Genomic DNA, 22,442 nt, shown 5'->3' on the forward strand with positions numbered 1-22,442 from the left:
AGTAGAGATTTTTGTGCTAAATTAAGTTGTCCACTGACACCTTTGGATAACAAATTTTTACTCGAATTAGTAAACGGTAAATTAATTACAGCAGATAATATATGTGGGAATCGAGAAATTAAACTGGTTAGTGAAATATTTAAGATTGATTTGATACCATTAGAGTTAGGGAGTTTTGACGTGATAATTGGCATGGATTGGTTGAAAAAGGAGTGAGCAGAGATCGTATGTTATAAAAATGCAATTCGCATTGTACGAGAAAAAGGAAAACCCTTAATGGTGTACGGAGAAAAGAGCAACGCAAAACTAAATCTTAAAAGTAATTTGAAGGCGCGAAAACTAATAAGAAAAGGTTGTTATGCCGTTCTAGCACACATCAATGAAGTCAAACCCGAAGAAAAGAACATCAATGATGTTCCCGTTGCAAAAGAATTTCCCGATGTATTTCCGAAAGAATTACCGGGACTACCTCCACACCGATCCGTTGAATTTCAAATAGACCTTGTACTAGGAGCTGCACCAATTGCTCGTGCTCCATACAGACTCGCACCCAGCGAAATGAAGGAACTCCAAAGCCAATTACAAGAACTTTTAGAGCGTGGTTTCATACGACCAAGCACATCACCATGGGGAGCTCCTGTTTTATTTGTCAAAAAGAAGGATGGTACATTCAGGTTGTGTATCGACTACCGAGAGTTTAAGAAACTTACCATTAAGAACCACTACCCACTACCGAGAATCGACGACTTATTTGATCAACTACAAGGCTCGTCGGTTTATTCAAAGATTGATTTACGTTCTGGGTATCATCAAATGCGGGTGAAGGAGGATGATATTCCGAAGACTGCTTTCATAACGCGTTACGGTCATTATGAGTTTATGGTTATGCCGTTTGGATTGACTAACGCACCAGCTGTGTTTATGGATCTCATGAACCGAGTGTGTGGGCCATATCTTGATAAGTTTGTCATTTTTTTCATCGATGACATACTTATTTACTCAAAGAATGAACAAGAGCACGGAGAACATTTGAGAAAAGTGCTCGAATTGTTGAGGAAAGAAAATTTGTACGCTAAGTTTTCAAAGTGTGCATTTTGGTTGAAAGAAGTTCAATTCCTCGGTCACGTAGTAAACAAGGAAGGTATTCAAGTAGATCCGTCAAAGATTGAAACCGTTAAAAATTAGAAAACCCCGAAAACTCCGAAGTATATACGCCATTTTTTGTGACTGGCTGGTTACTACAGAAGATTCATCCAAGATTTTCCCAAAATAGCAAAACCCTTGACTGCATTAACGCATAAAGGGAAGAAATTTGAATGGAAGGATGAACAAGAGAAAGCGTTTCAGTTATTTAAGAAAAAACTAACTACGGCACCTATATTGTCATTGCCTGAAGGGAATGATGATTTTTTGACTTATTGTGACGCATCAAATCAAGGTCTCGGTTGTGTATTAATGCAACGAACGAAGGTAATTGCTTATGCGTCTAGACAATTGAAGATTCATGAGCAAAATTATACAACTCACGATTTGGAATTGGGCGTTGTTGTTTTTGCATTAAAGACTTGGAGGCATTACTTATATGGGGTCAAAAGTGTGATATATACCGACCACAAAAGACTCTAACATATATTTAATTAGAAACAACTGAACATGAGGCAGTGTAGGTGGATTGAATTGTTTAATGATTACGATTTCAAGATTCATTACCACCCGGGGAAGGCGAATGTGGTAGCCGACGCATTGAGTAGAAAGGACAGAGAACATATGCGGGTAAAAGCTATGAATAAAGTTATTCGTACTAACCTTACTGCTCAAATAAAGGAGGCGCAGCAGGGAGTTGTAAAAGAAGGGAATTTGAAGAATGAAATACCCAAAGGATCGAAAAAACACCTTAATATTCGGGAAGACAGAACCTGGTATAGAGCTGAAAGAATTTGGTTTCCAAAGTTTGGAAAGGTGAGAGAAATGGTACTTGGGGAAGCACATAAAACCAAATACTCAATACATCCCATAGCAGGAAAGATGTAACATTTTTGGTGGCCGGGTATGAAAGCCGATATTGCGAGGTATGTAGGAGAATGTTTGACGTGTTCTAAGGTCAAAGCTGAACATCAGAAACCATCAGCTCTACTTCAACAACCTGAAATCCTGGAATGGAAATGGGAAAACATTACCATGGATTTCATTACTAAATTGCCAAGGACTGCAAGTGGTTATGATACTATTTGGGTACTAGTCGATTGTCTCACCAAATCATCACATTTTCTGCCAATGAGAGAAGATGACAAAATGGAGAAGTTGGCACGATTATACTTGAAAGAAGTTGTCTCCAGACATGGAATACCAATCTCTATTATCTCTAATAGGGATGGCAGATTTGTTTCCAGGTTTTGGCAGACATTACAGCAAGCATTGGGGACTCGTCTAGACATGAGGACTGCCTATCATCCACAAACCGATGGGCAAAGTGAGAGGACTATACAAACTCTTGAAGACATGCTACGAGCATGTGTTATTGATTTTGGAAACAGCTGGGATCGACACCTACCGTTAGCAGAATTTTTCTACAACAACAACTATCGCTCAAGTATCGAGATGGCACCGTTTGAGGCACTTTATGGTAGAAAGTGCAGGTCTCCAATTTGTTGGAGTGAAGTTGGGGATAGAAAAATTACGGGTCCGGAGATAATTCAAGAAACTACCGAGAAGATCATCCAGATTCAACAACGGTTGAAAACCGCCCAAAGTCAACAAAAGAGTTACGCGGACATTAAAAGAAAAATATAGAATTTGAAATTGGGGAGATGGTCATGCTTAAGGTTTCACCTTGAAAAGGTGTTGTTCAATTTGGTAAATGGGGGAAACTAAATCCAAGGTACATTGGATCATTCAAGATAATAGATCGTGTCGGACCAGTAGCCTACCGACTCGAATTACCACAACAACTCGCCAATGTACATAGTACCTTTCATGTCTCGAATCTGAAGAAATGTTTTGCTAAAGAATATCTCACTATTCCGTTAGACAAAATCCAAATCAATGAAAAACTTCAATTCATCAAAGAACCCGTCGAAATAATGGATCGTAAGGTTAAAAGACTTGAGCAAAATAAAATACCAATTGTTAAGGTTCAATGGAATGCCTGTAGAGGACTCGAGTTCACCTGGGAATGTGAAGGTTAGATGAAGAAGAAATACCCGCACCTATTTTCAGAAGATGCGTCAACACCTCCAATAGTTTAAAATTTCGGGACCAAATTTATTTAACGGGTAGGTACTATAGTGACCCGAACTTTTCCATGATTATATATTAAATGAAAACTATATTTTCATGATTAAATGTTTCCAACATGTTAAGCAATCAAACTTGTTAAGACTTGATTAATTGAAATAGGTTTCATGTAGACAATTGACCACCCAAGTTGACCGGCGGTTCACGAACGTTAAAACTTGTAAAAACTATATGATATATATATATATATATATATATATATATATATATATATATATATATATATATATATATATATATATATATATATATATATATATATATATATATATATAGTTAACATGATATTATGATAAGTAAGTATCTCATTAGGTATATTAACAATGAGTTATATGCATAAAAAATGAGACCATTAAGTTAAGAAACTCGAAACGATATATATAACAATTATCGTTATAACAACGTCTTACTAAATACATATGTATCATACTAAGATATTGTTACACTATATTTAACATGATAAAATGATAATTATATATATCATTAAGTATATTAACAATGAACTACATATGTAAAACAAGACTACTAACTTAAGAATTTCGAAACGAGACATATATGTAACGATTATCATTGTAACGACATTTTAATGTATATATATCATATTAAGATATATCCATACATCATAATATCATGATAATGTAATAATTTAACATCTCATTAGATATAATAAACAATAGGATAACAACATTAAATGAGATCGTTAACTTAAAGCTTTCAAAACAACACTTACATGTAACGACTAACGATGACTTAACGATTCAGTTAAAATGTATATACATATAGTATATTAAGATGTATTAGTACACTTTTTAAAGACTTCAAGACACTTATCAAAGTACTTCTACTTATCAAAAATGCTTACAATTACATTCTCATTCATTTTCATCAACAATTCTACTCGTATGCACCCATATTCGTACTCGTACAATACACAACTTCTAGATGTATTTACTATTGGTATATACACTTCAATGATCAGCTGTTAGAAGCCCTTGTGAGTCACCTAACATGTGGGAACTATCATTTGGCAACTAGCATGAATGATTACACTAAAAATCAAACTAAAATTCCTTTATATCCCATCCCATATTCACGTGAATGAGGCATCACACAAATACATTCACTTTGCAATTTTCTTGAATCAAATTACTCTCTCTCAAGTGTTCTTCCATTGTTCTAAGTGTTCTTCATCATCTTCATCAAAAAACTACAACAATCTAGTTCATAAATCCATACATAAACCAACTTACAAAACAACTACTCAAGAACACATCAAGAATACTTTCAAGTTTGCTAGCTTACTTCCAATCTTGCAAATCAATTTTGAGTGATCATCCAATCTCAAGAAATCCTTGTTATTTACAGTAAGATATCATTCTAATCCAAGGTAATACTCATATTTAAACTTTTATTCCATTTCTATAACTATAACTATCTTAATTCGAGTGATAAACTTACTGGAATTTGTTTTCGTGTCATGATTCTACTTCGAGAACTTTCAAGCCATCCGAGAATCCTTTGAAGATAAATTCTTTCTTGTCACTTCCAGTAGGTTTACCTACTATATTTAAGCTAGTAATGATGTTCGTAACATCATTCGATTCATATATATATAACTATCATATTCGAAGATTTGAACTTGTAATCACTAGAACATAGTTTAGTTAATTCTAAACTTTTTCGCAAACAAAGTTAATCCTTCTAACTTAACTTTTAAAATCAACTAAACACATGTTCTATATCTATATGATATTCTAACTAGATGATTTAAAACCTGGAAACACAAAGAATGCCGTAAAACCGAACATACACCGTCGTAGTAAAACCGGGGGCTGTTTGGGTTAGATAATTAAAAACTATGATAAACTTTGATTTAAAATTTGTCCTTCTTGGAAAATGATTTTTCTTATGAACATGAAACTATATCCAAAAATCATGGTTAAACTCAAAGTGGAAGTATGTTTTTTAAAATGGTCATCAAGACGTCGTTCTTTCGACTGAAATGACTACCTCTTACAAAAATGATTTGTAACCTGTATTTCTGATGAAGAACTTATACTTTTTCTGTTTAGTTTCATAAATTTTAGTTCATTTTGAAACCATAGCAACTTAAATCACTCAAAACGGATTTAAAACGAAGAAGTTATGTATAAAACAAAATTGGATAATTTGCTTGTTGTAGCTACGTGAAATTTGTAACAAATCTATATAAATCATAACTTAACTAACTTATATTGTATTATACATGTATTCTAACATATATTATGTAATCTTAGGATACCAAAGACACGTATACAATGTTTTGACCTATCATATCGACCCATCTATATATATTATTTAGGAACAACCATAGGCACTCTATATGCAATAATGCTCGAGTTAGCTATACAGGGTTGAGGTTGATTCCAAAATAATATATATACTTTGAGTTGCGATCTTGCCTTAGACTTGTATACACTGGGTCGTGGATTGATTGGAGATAATATATATTGCTTTATTTCTGTACATCTAACTGTGGACAACTACTTGTATATTACTAACGTTGGACTGCTAACTTAACAAACTTAAATCATTAAAACGTAATAAAAATGGTGTGAATATATTTCGATCATACTTTGATATATATGTACATATTTGTTATAGGTTCGTAAATCGACCCGTGGCCAAGTCTTATTTTCCAACGAAGTGAAAATCTGTGAAAGTGAGTTATAGTCCCACTTTTAAAATCTAATATTTTTGGGATGAGAATACATGCAGTTTTATAAATGTTTTACAAAATAGACACAAGTATGTGAAACTACATTCTATGGTTGGATTATTAAACCGAATATAGCCCTTTAAGTCTGGTAACCTAAGAATTAGAGAAATGGCCCCTAATTGACGCGAATCCTAAAGATAGATCTATTAGGCCTAATAACCCCCATTCAGGTTATGGATGGCTTTAGTACTTCGAAATTATTATACAGACGAGAGGTTCTGTTTGGGGATATTCTATGCATTAAGTTAATGTTGGTTACTAGTTGTTCAACATATGAATGAATTTAGCTCTATGCAGTTTGCGAAATGACTGATATGAGATGTATATTTATTGAAAGAAAATGAAATCTTGTGGTCTATTATTATGATTTGATAATATATAGGTTAAACCTATAAATCACCAGCATTTTTTTTGACGTTTTAAGCATGTTTATTCTCAGGTGATTATTAAGAGCTTCCGCTGTTGCATACTAAATTAAGGACAAGATTTGGAGTCCATGCTTGTATGATATTGTTTAAAAAATGCATTCAAGAACTTATTTTGATGTAACATATTATTATTGTAAACCATTATGTAATGGTCGTGTGTAAACAGTATATTTTAGATTATCATTATTTGATAATCTACATAATGCTTTTTAAACCTTTATCGATAAAATAAAGGTTATGGTTTATTTTAAAAATGAATGCAGTCTTTGAAAACCATCTCATATAGAGGTCAAAACCTCACAAAGAAACCAATTAATATGAAACGTTTATAATCACTATGAACGGGACATTTCATATTAAGATGTATTAATACACTTTTGATGGACTTCAAGACATATATCAAAACACTCATACTTAACAAAACTGGTTACATTTACATTCTCATTCATTTTCATCAACAAATCTACTCGCATTCATTCAGTATTCGTACTCGTATGATACGCAGCTTCTAGATGTATTTACTACTGGTATATACACTTCAATGATCAGCTCTTAGCAGCCTTAATGAGTCACCTAAACATGTGGGAACCATCATTTGGAAATTAGCATGAAATATCTAACAAAACAACAAACTAATGGAGCCCATATTGACTCCCTCCATTCACGTTTTTACTCACCAACCATTAACACTTTCATTTTTCAACTTTCATGCCTCAAACTACTCTCTCTCAAGTTTTCTCTCATTGTTCTATGTGTTCTTCATCATTTTCTTCATAATCTAGCTCAATCTAGCTCAATCTAGTTAATCGAGATCAACATACAAAACAACTACTCAAGAAAACTTCAAGAACACTTTCAAGTTTGCAAGTCTACTTCCAGGCTTTCTAATCCATTCCAAGTAATTATCTAAGATCAAGAAACCTTTGTTACTTACAGTAGGTTATCATTCGAATTTAAGGTAATATTCATATTCAAACTTTGATTCAATTTCTATAACTATAATAATCTTAATTCGAGTAGTAATCTTACTTGAATTTGTTTTCGTGTCATGATTCTACTTCAAGAAATTTCAAGCCATCCAAGATCCTTTGAAGCTCTAGATCATTTCTTGTCATTTCTAGTAGGTTTACCTACTATACTTGAGGTAGGGATGATGTTCATAACATCGTTCGATTCATATTTATATAATCATCTTATTCGACACAAACAAATTGTAATCACTAGAACATAGTTTAGTTAATTCTAAACTTGTTCGCAGACAAAGTTAATCCTCCTAAATTAACTTTTAAAATAAATTAAACACATGTTATATATATATATGATATGCTAACTTAATGATTTAAAACTTGAAAATACGAAGAACACCGTAAAACCGGACATACGCTGTCGTAATAAAACCGGGGGCTGTTTTGGGATGGATAATTAAAAACTATGATAATCTTTGATTTAAAATTTGTTCTTTTGGGAAAATGATATTTCATATGAACATGAAACTATATCCAAAAATCATGGTTAAACTCAAAGTAAAAGTATGTTTTTCAAAATGGTCATCAAGACGCCGTTCTTTCAACTGAAATGACTACCTCTTTCAAAAATGACTTGTAACCTGTAACTCCAACTATAAACCATAACATTTTCTGTTTAGTTTCATAAAGTTAAGTTCCATACGAAACCATGGAATTTTGATTCACTCAAAACGGATTTAAAACGAAGAAATTATGGGTAAAACAAAATTGGATAAAATTACTTGTTTTAGCTACGTGAATTATCATAACAAATCTATACTAACTATATCTTAACTAACTTTCTTGTATTATACATGTCTTGATAGACCATAGACACGTATACAATGTTTTGACATATCATATCGACGTCATCTATATATATTATTTGGAATAACTCATAAGACACTCTATATGTGGTAATACTCGAGTTAGCATATAAAGGGTCGAAGTTGATTCTAAAATAATATATATACCTTGAGTTGTGATCGAGTCTGAGACATGTATACAATGGTTCATGGATTGATTCTAGATAATATGCATATATTGATTTATTTATGTACTACTAACTGTGAACTACTAATTGTGGACTACTAACGTTGGACTGCTAACTTAACAGCTTAAATCGTCAACACGTAATAAAAATTGTTGTGAATATATTTCGATCATACTTTGATATGTATGTATATATTTGTTATAGGTTCGTGATTCGACCCGTGGCCAAGTCTTATTTTCCGACGAAGTGAAAATACGTGAAAGTGAGTTATAGTCCCACTTTTATTATCTAATATCTTTTTGGGATGAGAATACATGCAGTTTTATAAATGTTTTACAAAATAGGCACAAGTAATTGAAACTACATTCTATGTTAAATTGATATACCGGATATCGCCCTTGTTGAACTTGGTAGCCCATGAATTAGTGTTTATTATAATTGCCACTAATTGACGTGAATCCTAAAGGTAGATCTGTGAGCTTTGACACACCCCAGTCAGAGAATTTGAACTGCTTTAGTACTTCGATTTTTCTTTACAGACGAGTAGTTCTGTTTTGGGGATACTCTAGATGCATTTTGTTAATGTCGGTTACCAGGTGTTCAAAAATATGAATGATTTTTATACAGATGGCTATTTATGAGAAATGAAATTTTGTGGCCTATTATTACGATTAATAATAATCATATAGGTTAAACCTATAACTCACCAATATTTTTTGTTGACGTTTTAAGCATGTTTATTCTCATGTGATTATTAAGAGCTTCCGCTGTTGCATGCTAAATTAAAGACAAGATTTGGATTCAGCATGCTTGTATAATATTGTTTAAAAACTGCATTTGAAGGCTAAAGTTGTTGGGTAATATTATTGTAAACCATTATGTAATGGTCGTGTGAAAATGATATATTTTAGATTACCATTATTTGATAATCTTTGTAATGTTTTTAAACCTTTATCGATAAAATAAAGGTTATGGTTGTTTTAAAAATCGAATGCAGTCTTTGAAAAACGTCTCATATAGAGGTCAAAACCTCGCAATGAAACCAATTAATATGAAACGTTTATAATCGATATGAACGAGACATTTCAGTTGGTACCCGAGCGTTGGTCTTAGAGAACTAGAAATTGCATTAGTGTGTCTTACCGAGTTTGGTCGGATGCATTAGTGAGTCTGGACTTCGACCATGTTTTCTTTAAACACCTTTGCTTAACACATTTGTTGGAAACTACATATTTTTACATGTAAATATTATGTGGTATATTACTAATGTGTTAGTTAATGTGTGATAGATGTCTACTTCCAGTACCAATCCCACCGACTTACGTAATAACAATGAAGAGTCGAATATATTTTGAGATGATTCACAAATTCCCGAAGAGGAACCAAAAGAAGAGGAACCGGAAGAAGAGGAAGATCTGGGGGAGGAAATATTAAAAACTACAGAAAAACAGTTAAATAAAAGAAAATCATCCAATAATGGACTAAAGTTAAAAATGGTTTGTGGTGTCTCCGTGGAGGAGGAAAAATATTGGGAAAATTACCAATTTTCTGATAAATCGGATCCCGAAGAGGATTCCGATGATGTTATAGAAATTACCCCGGTCCAATTTAATGAAGCAAAAGAAAACAATAAGGGAAAAGCTATCAAAATAGAAAAACCTAATCCAAAAACCGATGAATTCTATGTTAACATGAAATACCATGATGGGATATATCGTAGACACCCGTATTTCCTAAATTTTAACTATAACCCGGGAACATCTAAGCCACCAGATTTTTCTAGACCATTTTTGAAACGGACGACTCGTATTAAAGGAGCACCACGTATCCCTATGAAATTAGCAAAACGAACCAAGTTTGAGGAGGAACAAACAAGTGAGTCGGAATAAAGAGTTGTAATCATGCTGTGTAATATATGTATTGTGGTGTGCTTGTACTTTTATATTATATGTAAAAATTGCTTGTATTGTTTGTTAATTATCTTTTACGAATCTAAACTTCGTCTATTTTACAGTATAAAAACACAAAATGGATGTTAAGGATAGACAATCGAATATTTTAGAGGACTACCAGGGGATATGATTAATGAAATCTTGTCTACAGTTGGTCAGAATTCATCGGCACAATTGTTTATGGCCAGATTAGTTTCTAGGACATTTGAAAGATGTTCCAGGCATGCCTTGGTTTATAAAAGGCTTTCCTTCGATTGATGATGTATCTCACATTGGGGAAACCTTAAGTTACGACGTGTTTTCTTTAAGGTTTGGGAGCAGGAAACCTTAATGCAATTTTCCACTACGGGTTGAGAGCCTATTTTGACTCCACATATCCCAATATAGGACTTCGTTCTTTAGAAAGAGCTTCAAACATGCAACTTAAAGAAGCATGTTATGTTTACGGGTTAGTGATGTTTGCTTCTCACTAAATTTTGAAAAAGAACATCGGTTTGCAACGTCTTAATAAAACATTTCCACAGGTGACGGATTCAGTAGTTGGGTTGAGAGATAAGGTTTTTAAATTGTTACGGGGCTGTTGGGCATTACGTAAGCCCCGTCCTTTTAACGACATTACAACTTGCTTTCTTACCGACGGTCACAACGGTTATTTTCCGCAAGACCAAGGATGGGAAATAGTATTAGTAAAACCCGAATGCACGACTTGTTTATGGTCCTATGAATTACGTGTCTTTATTGCCTTTGCTGAATGACTTGCGTTTAACTAGAATTGTCTTCATAACTGCTTTGTATCAAAATTATTGTGTGCTATATTTCATACTATATGTAAAATAGCGGTATTGTACGTTTGTAAAATATTGTATAAAAGTTTGAACACGAAATATTATTGTAATCAGTTTTTCATATAGAATTGTAGTAGTTGAATGGTATATTAGCTATTAAGTATGAACTTAACGGGTAGGTACTACCCGAATTATAAATTATAAAACGCTAATATGAAGAAAAAAGCTTTTATAAATGAGTTCATATTATGCTACAAAATATTATTGACTACTCTTAATATTTTATATGATTAATTTAATTCTTTTGGCTATTTTTGAAGGAAATGGCACCGACTACTCGTCAGAACTTGAACATGAGCAAGGAAGACTTTCTTGTTTTCCTTGCAGCAAACATAGCCGCAATACAAGCTGCGATGCAAAACAACAATAACTCTAAATCTAGCAATGGAACTAACGCCACAAGAAATCGTGTAGGATGCTCCTACAAAGAATTCACTGCCTGTAAGCCTCTGGAATTTGATGGAATCGAAGGACCAATCGAATTGAAACGGTGGACTGAGAAGGTCAAATCGGTGTTTGCCATAAGTAAATGTACTGAAGGAGACAAGGTAAAGTATGCTACGCATACCTTCAAAAGTATTGCGTTAACATGGTGGAACACCTATCTCGAGCAGGTGGGACAAGATGCTGCTTACTCACTACCGTGGTCAGCATTCAAAAACATGATGAATGACCAGTACCGTCCCAGAAACGAGGTCAATAAGCTCAAGGTAGAGCTTAGAGGGTTACGAACACAAGGATTTGATATTACCACATACGAACAACGATTCACAGAATTATGCCTATTGTGTCCAAGAGTGTTCGAAGATGAAGAAGAGCAGATCGACGCGTTTGTAAAAGGGTTAACAGAAAGGATTCAGGAAGATGTGAGTTCAAATGAGCCTGCCTCCAAACAAAAGGCAAGTCGAATGGCTCACAAACTCGTAAATCAAATTAAGGGAAGAATTAAAGAGCAGCCGGCCGAAGAAGCCAACATGAAACAAGTCAAGAAAAAGTGGGAAGAAAACAGTGACAAGGGTCACCAACACAACAACAATAACTATCGCTTCAATAATCAACACAACAATCACAACCGCACCATTTTTCGCACCAACAAACGCAACAACAACCATCCCAATAACAACAACAACTATAATAACCGTCCCAACAACAATAACAACGGCAGTAACAACAATCCCAACAACTATCTCAATAACTAAAATGGCAACCAAAATCAGAAGATTCAATGCAGAAGGTGTGACGGATACCATCCGGAGAAGTTCTGTGTTGTAGTGTGTACCAAGTGTAATAGAAGCGATCATGGTGCAACAAAATGTGACATCTATGGACCAACGACCTATAAAAATAATAAAATAAATAATCCTATTATTTGTTATGGATGCGAAAAGTCGGGCAATTTCAGCAGAGCATGCCCAAACCAAGGGAATAATAACGGGCAAGGCCGTGGAAGAGTCTTCAACATTAATACGGAAGAAGCGCAGGAAGACCCGGAGCTTGTTACGGGTACGTTTCTTATCGATGAAAAACCTGTTTATGCTTTATTTGATTCGGGTGCGGATAGAAGCTATATGAGTAGAGATTTTTGTGCTAAATTAAGTTGTCCATTGACCTTTGGATAATAAATTTTTACTCGAATTAGCAAACTGTAAAGTAATTACAGCAGATACAATATGTCAGAATCGAGAAATTAAACTAGTTGGCGAAGCATTTAAGATTAATTTGCTACCACTAGATTTAGGGATTTTTGATGTGATAATTGGCATGGACTGGTTAAAAAAAGTGAAAGCAGAGATTGTTTGTTACAAAAATGCGATTCACATTATGCGCAAAAAGAGAAAACCCTTAATGGTGTACGGAGAAAGGAGCAACGCGAAGCTAAATCTTATTAGTAATTTGAAGGCGCAAAAGCTAATAAGAAAAGGTTTCTATGCCGTTCTAGCACACATCGAGAAAGTACAAACTGAAGAAAAGAACATCAATGATGTTCCCGTCGCAAAAGAAGTTCCCGATGTATTTCCGAAAGAATTATCGGGACCACCTTCACACCAATCTGTTGAATTTCAAATAGATCTTGTACCAGGAGCTGAACCAATAGCTCGAGCTCCTTACAGACTCGCACCCAGTGAGATGAAGGAATTACAAAGTCAATTACAAGAACTATTGGAGCGTGGTTTTATTCGGCCAAGCACATCACCGTGGGGAGCTGCTGTTTTGTTTGTCAAAAAGAAAGATGGGACATTTAGATTGTGTATCGACCACAGAGAGTTGAACAAACTTACCATCAAGAACCGTTATCCACTACCGAGAATCGACGAATTATTTGATCAACTACAAGGCTCGTCGATTTATTCGAAGATTGATTTACGTTCAGGGTATCAACAAATGCGGGTGAAGGAGGTTGATATATCGAAGACTGCATTTAGAACGCGTTACGGTCATTATGAGTTTATGGTTATGCCGTTTGGATTGACTAACACACCAGCTGTGTTCATGGACCTCATGAACCGAGTGTGTGGACCATATCTTGACAAGTTTGTCATTATTTTTATCGATGACATACTTATTTACTCAAAGAATGATCAAGAGCACGGAGAACATTTGAGAAAAGTGCTAGAATTATTGAGGAAGGAAAAATTGTACGCTAAGTTTTCAAAGTGTGCATTTTGGTTGGAAGAAGTTCAATTCGTCAGACACGTAGTGAACCAAGAAAGTATTCAGGTTGACCCGTCAAAGATTGAAACCGTTGAAAACTAGGAAACCTCGAAAAATCTGAAGCATATACGCCAATTTTTAGGATTGGCTGGTTACTACAGAAGATTCCTTCAATATTTTTCCAAAATAGCAAAACCCTTGACTGCGTTAACGCATAAAGGGAAGAAATTTGAATGGAAGGATGAACAAGAGAAAGCGTTTCAATTATTGAAGAAAAAGCTAACTACGGCACATATATTGTCATTGCCTGAAGGGAATGATGATTTTGTGATATATTGTGACGCCTCAAAACAAGGCCTCGGTTGTGTATTAATGCAATGAACGAAGGTAATTGCTTATGCATCCAGATAATTGAAGATTCACGAGCAAAATTATACGAATCACGATTTGGATTTGGGCGCTGTTGTTTTTGCATTAAAGATGTGGAGGCACAACTTATATGGGGTCAAAAGTATTATATATACCGACCACAAAAGTCACCAACATATATTTGATCAGAAACAACTGAACATGAAGCAGCGTAGGTGAATTGTGTTGTTAAATGATTACGACTTTGAGATTCGTTACCACCCGGAAAAGGCAAATGTGGTAGCCGATGCCTTGAGTAGAAAGGACAGGGAACCTATTCGAGTAAATGCTATGAATATAATTATTCATACCAACCTTACTACTCGAATAAAAGAAGCACAACAGGGGGTTTTAAAAGAAGGAAATTTGAAGAATGAAATACCCAAAGGATCGCAGAAACATCTTAATATTCGGGAAGACGGAACCCGGTATATGTAGTGACCCGAACTTTTTCATGAATATATATTAAATGAAATTGATATCTACATGATTAAATGTTTCCAACATGTTAAGCAACCAAACTTGTTAAGACTTGATTAATTGAAATTAGTTTATGTAGACAATTGACCACCTAGTTTGTCCGACGATTCACGAATGTTAAAACTTGTAAAAACTACATGATATATATATATATATATATATATATATATATATATATATATATATATATATATATATATATATATATATATATATATATATATATATATATATATATATATAGTTAACATGAGATTATGATAAGTAAGTATCTCACTAAGTATATTAACAATGAGTTATATGCATAAAAATGAGACTATTGAATTAAGAAACTCGAAACGATATATAACGATTATCGTTATAACAACATCTTACTAAATACATATGAATCATATTAAGATATTGATTAACTAAGTTTAACATGATAAAATGATAATTAAATATATCATTAAGTATGTTAACAATGAACTACATATGTAAAACAAGACTACTAACTTAAGAGTTTCGAAATGAGTTATATATGTAATGATTATCATTGTAACGATGTTTTAATATATATATATATATATATATATATATATATATATATATATATATATATATATATATATATATATATATATATATATATATATATATATATATATATATATATATATTGTATTAAGATATATTCATACACCATGTTATCATGATAATATGATAAATTAACATCTCACTAGATATAATAAACAATGGATTAACAACATTAAATGAGATTGTTAAGTTAAAGGTTTCAAAACAACACTTACATATAACAACTAACGGTGACTTAACGACTCAGTTAAAATGTATATACATGTAGTGAATTAAGATGTATTAATACACTTTTTAAAGACTTCATGACACATATCAAAGTATTTCTACTTAACAAAAATGCTTACAATTACATACTCATTCATTTTCATCAATAATTCTACTCGTATGCACCCGTATTCGTACTCGTACAATACACAGCTTCTAGATGTATTTACTATTGGTATATACACTCAATGATTAGCTCCTTAGCAGCCTTAATGAGTCATTAAACATGTGGGAACCATTCTTTGTAATCTAGTATGAATTATTTAGCAAGATTACAAAAATATTATAACTCATTTATGAATTATTTACATGAAAAGAAACTTACATATCCTTTATATCTAATCCATATACCATGACCCAAAACACATACAAACACCTTCATTCTTCAATTTTATTCATCTAATTGATCTCTCTCAAGTTCTATCTTCATGTTCTAACTGTTCTTCATAAATTCTATAAGTTCTAGTTTCATAAAATCAAGAATACTTTCAAGTTTGCAAGTCTACTTCCAAGCTTTCTAATCCATTCCAAGTAATCATATAAGATCAAGAAACCTTTGTTATTTATAGTAGGTTATCTTTATAATTCAAGGTAATACTCATATTCAAACTTTGATTCAATTTCTATAACTATAACAATCTTAATTCGAGTGATAATCTTACTTGAACTTGTTTTCGTGTCATGATTCTACTTCAAGAACTTTCAAGCCATCCAAGAATCCTTTGAAGCTAGATCATTTCTTGTCACTTCCAGTAGGTTTACCTACTAAACTTTAGGTAGTAATGATGTTCATAACATCATTCGATTCATATATATAAAACTATCTTATTCGAAGATTTAAACTTGTAATCACTAGAACATAGTTTAGTTAATTCTAAACTTGTTCTCAAACAAAGTTAATCCTTCTAACTTAACTTTTAAAATCAACTAAACACATGTTCTATATCTATATGATATGCTAACTTAATGATTTAAAACCTGAAAACACGAAGAACACCGAAAAACCGGACATACGCCGTCGTAGTAAAAACGGGGGCTGTTTTGGGATGGATAATTAAAAACTATGATAAACTTTGATTTAAAAGTTGTTCTTCTGGGAAAATTATTTTTCTTATGAACATGAAACTATATCCAAAAATCATGGTTAAACTCAAAGTGGAAGTATATTTTTCAAAATGGTCATCAAGACGTCGTTCTTTCGACTGAAATGACTACCTCTTACAAAAATGATTTGTAACTTGTATTTTTGTCTATAAACTTATATTTTTTTTTTTTAGTTTCATAAATTTCAGTTCATTATGAAACCATAGCAACTTGATTCACTCAAAATGGATTTAAAACGAAGAAGTTATGGGTAAAACAAAATTGAATAAATTTGCTTGTTGTAGCTACGTAAAATTTGTAACAAATCTATACCAACCATAACTTAACTAACTTATATTGTGTTATACATGTATTCTAACATATATTATGTAATCTTGATAGACCATAGGCATGTATACAATGTTTTGACATATCATATCGACGTCATCTATATATATTATTTGGAACAACCATAGACACTCTATATGCGGTAATGATCGAGTTAGCAATACAGGGTTGAGGTTGATTCCAAAATAATATATATATTTTAAGTTGTGATCGAGTCTGAGACTTGTATACACTGGGTCGTGATTGATTCGAGATATATATTGATTAATTTATTTCTGTACTACTAACTGTGGACAACTAATTGTGGACTACTAGCGTTGGACTGTTAAAATAACAAATTTAAACCGTTAAAATGTAATAAAATATGTTGTGAATATATTTCGATCATACTTTGATATATATATATATATATATATATATATATATATATATATATATATATATATATATATATATATATATATATATATATATATATTTGTTATAGGTTCGTGAATTAACCCGTGGCCAGGTCTTATTTTCCGACGAAGTAAAAATCTGTGAAAGTGAGTTATAGTCCCATTTTTACTATCGAATATTTTTGGGATGAGAATACATGCAGTTTTATAAATGATTTACAAAATAGACACAAGTACTTGAAAATTACATTCTATGATTGAATTATCTTATTGAATATCACCCTTTTGCTTGGTAACCTAAGAATTAGTGAACGCCACTAATTGACGCGAATCCTGAAGATAGATCTATTGGGCCTAACAGACCCCATCCAGGTTATGGATGCTTTAGTACTTCAATTTTTATATACAGATGAGTGTTCCTGTATATTTGGGGATATTCTATATGCATTTGTTAATGTCGGTTACCAGGTGTTCTTCATATGAATGATTTTTATACAGATGAGTGTTCCTATATGTATTATGAAAAATGAAATTTTGTGGTCTATTAATTTTCTCAGGTGATATTTAAGAGTTTCCACTGTTCCATGCTAAATAAAGACAGGATTGGAGTCTGCATGCTTGTATAATATTGTTTAAAAAATGTATTCGAAGGCTAAAGTTGTTGTGTAATATTATTGTAAACCATTATGTAATGGTCGTGTGAAAACGCTATATTTTAGATTATCATTATTTGATAATCTTCGTAATGTTTTTAAACCTTTATCGATAAAATAAAGGTTATGGTTGTTTTAAAAATCGAATGCAGTCTTTGAAAAACGTCTCATATAGAGGGAAAAACCTCGCAACGAAATCAATTAATATGAAACGTTTATAATCAATATGAACGGGACATTTCAGTTGGTATCTGAGCGTTGGTCTTAGAGAACCAGAAAATTGCATTAGTGTGTCTTATCGAGTTTGTTAGGATGCATTAGTGAGTCTGGACTTCGACCGTGTTTTCTTTAAAAATGATTGCTTAACATTTTTTATTGGAAACTATATATTGTTAACATGTAAATATTATGTGATATATTAATCTCTTAACTTGTTTGATATTGTGTGATAGATGTCTACCTCTAGTACAAATCCCATCGACTCACCTAATAATAATGAAGAGTCGAATATATTTTGGGAAGATTCACAAATTCCCGAAGAGGAACCGGAAGAAGAAGAACCGGAAGAAGAAGAAGAACCGGAAGAAGAGGAACCGGAAGAAGAAGAAATGGAAGAAGAGGAACCGGAAGAAGAAGAAGTTCCGGGGGGAGGAAATATTAAAAACTACAAAACAGTTAAATAAAAGAAAATCATCAACAAATGGACCAAAGTTAAAAATGGTTTGTGGTGTCTCCGCTGAGGAGGAAAAATATTGGGAAGCTTACCAATTTTCTGATGAATCGGATCCCGATGAGGATTCCGATGATGTTATAGAAATTACCCCGACCCAATTTAATGAAGAAAAAGAAAATAATAAGGGAAAAGCCATAAAAATAGAAAAACCCGATTCCAAATCTGATGAACTCTATCGTAAACACCCGTATTTCTTAAATTTTAACTATAACCCAGGAACATCTAAGCCACCAGGTTTTTCTAAACCATTTGTGAAAATGACGGCTCGTATTAGAGGAACACCATATATCCCTAGGAAATTAGCAAAACGAACCATGTCCGAGGAGGAAGAAACAAGTGAGTTGGAATAAAGAGTTGTAATCATGTTGTGTAATATATGTATTGTAGTGTGCTTGTACTTTTATGTTCTATGTAAAAATTGCTTGTATTGTTTGTTAATTATCTTTTACGAATCTAATCCTTGTTTATTTTACAGTATAAAAACATAAAATGGACGTTAAGGATAGACAACCAAATATTTTAGAAGACCTACCAGGGGATATGATTGATGAAATCTTTTCTAGACTCGGTCAGAATTCTTTGGCATAATTATTTATGGGGAACTTAGTTTGTCGAACATTTGAAAGACGTTCCAGGAATGCCTTAGTTTATAAAAGGCTTTCTTTTGATAGATGGGGTATATCACATTGGGGAGACCTTAAGTTACGCCGTGTTTTCTTTAAAGTATTAAGTGCGGGGAACCCAAATGCAATTTTACGCTACGGGTTGAGAGCCTATTTTGACTCCACATATCCCAACATAGGACTTCGTTCTTTAGGATGAGTTTCCAACATGCAACTTAAAGAAGCTTGTTATGTTTACGGGTTAGTGATGTTCGCTTCTCACCAAATTGAGAAAAAGAACATTGGATTGCAACTGTTAAGTAAAACATTCCCACAAGTGACGGATTCAGTAGTTGGAGTGAGAGACAAGGTTTTTAGATTGTTACGGGGATGTTGGGCATTACGTAACCCTCGTCCTTTTGACGACGTTACAACATGTTGTCTAGCCAACGGCCACAACGGTTATTCTCCACAAGACCAAGGATGGGAAATAATATTAGTAAAACCAGAATGCATGACTTGTTTCTGGAGTTATGAATTACGTGTCTTTATTGCCTTTGCGGAATGACTTGCGTATTAACTTGAATTGTCTTCACAACTGTCTTGTATCAAAGTCAGTGTGTGCTATAATTTATCTTGTATATAAAATAGTGGTATTGTATGTTTGTAAAATATTGTATAAAAGTTGAACGCGAATTATTATCATCAGTTTTTCATATAGAATGGTAGTAGTTGAATTGTATATTAGCTACTAAGTATGAACTTAACGGGTAGGTATTACCCGAATTAAAACTTATAAAACGCTAATATGAAGAAAAAGCTTTTATAAATGAGTTCATATTATGCTATGAAATACTATTGAATACTCTTAATATTCTATATTATTAACTATATTCTTTTGGCTATTTTTGAAGGAAATGGCACCAACGACTCGTTAGAACTTGAACATGAACGAGGAAGACTTCTGTGTTTTCCTTGCAGTAAACATAGCCGCAGTACAGGCTGCGATGCAAAACAATAATAATTCTGAATCCAGCAATGGAGCTAACGCTACAAGACCTCATGTAGGATGCTCCTACAAAGAATTCACTACCTGTAAACCTCTGGAATTCGATGGAACCGAGGGTCCAATCGGATTAAAACGGTGGACCGAGAAGGTCGAATCGGTGTTTTCCATAAGTAAGCGCACTGAAGAAGACAAAGTAATGTACGCTACGCATACCTTCACAAGTACTGCATTAACATGGTGGAACACCTATCTCAAGCAGGTGAGACAAGATGCTGCTTGCGCACTACCGTGGTCAGCATTCAAACACTTGATGAACGAGCAGTACCGTCTCAGAAACGAGGTCAATAAACTCAAGGTAGTGCTTAGATGATTACGAACACAAGGTTTCTACATAACTGTGACGACCCGGAAATTTCCGACTAAATTTAAACTTTATCTTTATATTATTCTGACACGATAAGCAATGTTTGTTAAGTTAAATCTCAAGGATTTTAAACTATGTTTATACATTCATTTAAACCTCAACCAAATTCCAATGATTCACGAACCATTAAATGAACATATATGAATATGTATGTATATGTGTATATGTTATAAATTGAAAATGTTAACAAAGTATTTAAACTTATAATGTTTTATATGAACGTATTTGTTTCAATATGATTATCGACGAAATTAAAAAAAAATATATATATTAAATGATTGAATTATCAGAAACATTGAATTATGATTACAAGTCTCTGTTGAGAGGTCCACTATGATTTGAGAAAATCTATTTCTCTTAACGATATTCGGAATAATTTGTAAAGCTATTTATAAATAAAAATAAAAAGTGTCATTTACGAAAGTTAACGATATTCGGAATAATTTGTAAAGCTATTTATAAATATTCTATTAATCTATTTTCAAACGTACAAAAATGTTTTCTGTTTAAAAAGAACTTTATTATTAAAATGTATATAACCTTTATAAATATCTGGAATCACTTTTGACAACTCATTACTTAACCAGTATAATAAATATAATGATATTTATATTTTATTTCATTAAATATATATAACGATTCAAATTAATATTATATATATTTATACGCGTATTATACATACATAGTTTTTATACTTTTACTATACTTTAACTTTACTTTTACTTTACTTTTACTTTACTTTAACTTTAATAATTCACTTTAATAATTCATACTTTAATGATTCACTTTAATAATTCATACTTTAATAATTAATACTTTAATAATTCACTTTAATAATTCATACTTTAATAATTCAATTTAATAATTCAAAAATCTATGGGTTATATATATATTTGCTCTGTATTATTTTAAGATATTATTAGTATACATAAAATATTACGACGGAGTGATGTCCGAGTGATTTCAAAATAGTTTTTTGAATGAGTCGAAGCTAAGGAAATTATGGGTTATAGCTATGGAGGTGATGGGTATGGTTCATGGGTATGCTCGTGAGGTCAATCTAGTGTTTATCATCTCTGTTGCGTCTACGTACTTTCCTGAAATATTGAATCTCAATATTGATACGTGAGCACTCATAACTTAACTTTTATATATCAATAGTGTATCCCTGACTAGTGCTCGAGTATATAGGATTATGCATGCTTGTACATTCGATATTGTCCTTAGATAGGTTTGTTGAATTCTGAATTAGATACATATGCTACTGAGATAGGGTATATGATATGCATGTCATTGAAAAGCTAGCGAAAAATTAAGAACTTTTCATTTAGATATCAAATGGTTTCGCTGAACGGATTAGAAGTTATAGTTAACTGAATTTTAGTATTATTGTTAAAATGATTATTATTACTATCGTCGTTATTATTTTAATAGAAATATCATTGTTATTATAAAATATCATTATTACTATTATGTTAGTATTATCATTTTATCATAATACCATTTTTAGTAAATATAAATATGGTTATTTTTT

This window comes from Rutidosis leptorrhynchoides, chromosome 7 (assembly GCF_046630445.1).
Source record: "Rutidosis leptorrhynchoides isolate AG116_Rl617_1_P2 chromosome 7, CSIRO_AGI_Rlap_v1, whole genome shotgun sequence".
NCBI lineage: Eukaryota > Viridiplantae > Streptophyta > Magnoliopsida > Asterales > Asteraceae > Rutidosis > Rutidosis leptorrhynchoides.